This window comes from Octopus bimaculoides, chromosome 21 (assembly GCF_001194135.2).
Source record: "Octopus bimaculoides isolate UCB-OBI-ISO-001 chromosome 21, ASM119413v2, whole genome shotgun sequence".
Taxonomy (NCBI): domain Eukaryota; kingdom Metazoa; phylum Mollusca; class Cephalopoda; order Octopoda; family Octopodidae; genus Octopus; species Octopus bimaculoides.
Window position 1 is genome coordinate 2,919,811 of NC_069001.1, and position 2,278 is coordinate 2,922,088.

The window sequence follows — 2,278 nt, forward strand, 5'->3', positions numbered from 1 at the left end:
CATTACCACCACCACCATGTACTCACCACCAGCGACACCATCACCACCAGCAGCACTACTAGCACCAGCACCACCACCACCACCACCACCAAAAACAACACCACAAACAAAAAAGCAGACCATTTTATATCTCACCTTGAAGGTTATCTCCATGAAATCCATTGAAGGAGAAATCTTCACCATGAACGAAAGATATTTAAAAAAATCCCACTTAAGTTATGCAAAATCAAAACTGAAGACGTTAACCACTTGAGAAAAAGTCTTCTTTTTATTACATCTCCGTGGTGCAGGGTTGACAGAGTCTTGAGTACTAATTGTGAGAAAGTGTCCTCAGGGTATTGTTTCTCCGTGATGCATGATTTGCATGGCCTTCAGTACCAATTGTGAGAAAATTACCTCGGGATATTACTTGTCCATGATTTAGAGGTGACAGAGTCATCTGAAATGAAACAAGAAATAAAGATAGAAATAACTAATAAAGATGAATATTCTTTTACTGGTTTATCAAACGAAAGTGAATACCCTTGACTCCTTTTAGAGGCAATAGGAGCTGTTGGATAGGAGGGATGGATGTGGCCTAAAGACGGAGACCTCTACCAAGAAATTGCTCAGTCAGGGATACAGTAGACGATGCTCAAGGTGCTGCGCAGTGGAAGTGAACCGGAAATCACGTGGTTGAAAAGCGAACTTCTAAACCACAGTCGTGTATACCAATGTATGTATAAAAAGAGTTTATGGGCCTCACAAAACCAGGAAATGTTGTTTCAATTATCTTTACAGCGAACACGCTTCTACACCTAAAGCCAAATCTTTTGCGAAAATACCTTTTTCTTCAAATCTACGAATCTTTCACAAAAATTCTATAAAAATTGATACTTTTTCCTCAACCCAAATTTTACAGTCTTGTAATTGCTTTTACCCGATTCATGCCCACTGGAACGAATAATTCTCTTCTAAAGAACTTATTTAATTCACTACAGTGAAAACTAGCACAGTTTCAAAATCATATATTGGATTAACTTCAGTTTCTTTCAAATTAGGTTAGAATCAACATCCGTAGGTTTTTTTTTAGCCATCATTTTTTGGAAGCGCCGGCACTATGTCTAAATATATTTCTAATCTTATGTCTAATAACACAAATTTTGACGCCAAACCTTATCATTCAAACAAACGGTGTCTACTTTGCATGTCTGAAACATACAAAATATTTTTTTCCAGCCCCACCCTTTTGAATCGACATTCAGAACTGGTGTCCCCTTGCCTGCATAAACATTTTATATCGCCCGAATATTTTAAACCATTTCTCTGACATAAGAGTTGAACTCAAGTCAATGAAAGTTACTCATCTTTCCAATCAATCTCTTCTCGGAAAATTACGTTCTATCCATGGACGTTTTACCATAGGAAGACCACGCTTTATTTAACTGGTTCCTTTCAACTCAACCGCTTTCCAAATATTTAAACCAATCGCATTAAACCTTAAATGCGAAATCGCAATACATTACCTCATGTTGAATGCCGCATCGATTCACAGTTTAAATCCTTCTTTCTGTCCATTTCTAATTTATAAATTTCTAACTTATTTCTTTGCTACCCTGTTCTGCAATCCTTTACAGTATCATATACGCAATATAGTTTTAAAAAATTTACTTAACACAATTCGAAAGATCAAAGCAATGTTATTGAAATCCTAAATATTTTAATTTCACATCATACATACATACATACACACATACATACATAATACATATATATACACTTACATACATACATACATACATATATATATATATATATATATATATATATATAGTTATATACATATATATACATGCAAACATATATATATGTATATATATATATATGAATACATATATATATGCATATACATATATATCTATATGTGTATATATATATATATGCATATACATAAATATATATGCATATATATATATGCATATTTATATGCATATACATACATATATATATATATATATATATATATATAGCACTTGCATATACTTAAAATATGTTTGCATACATGCACATACACACACACTCACACACACATGCACGCATACATACAGATATGCTTGTATACATATATATATATACATTCATACACGCATATACATACACTCACATGCACACATACATACAGATATACGTACATGCATACACACACATACATATATGTACATATACAAACATAATACACATACATATCTATAGAACTACCTACTTGATGTTTAATTTCCAATGTAAGTGCCTTGTTTCT

At 33.0% G+C, this 2,278-nt stretch overlaps 1 protein-coding gene across 4 annotated transcripts in view; it reads right to left on the minus strand.

Moving 5' to 3' along the window:
- The window catches only part of LOC106873489 (fibroblast growth factor receptor 3-like), a 92,967-nt gene that overhangs the window by 32,106 nt on the left and 58,583 nt on the right, over positions 1-2,278 (minus strand). For all 4 annotated transcript variants that reach the window (XM_052975497.1, XM_014920995.2, XM_052975498.1 and 1 more), the window contains one exon: positions 136-439. The gene's annotated coding sequence lies outside the window, so the exon portion shown is untranslated. The remainder of the gene's footprint in view (positions 1-135; positions 440-2,278) is intronic.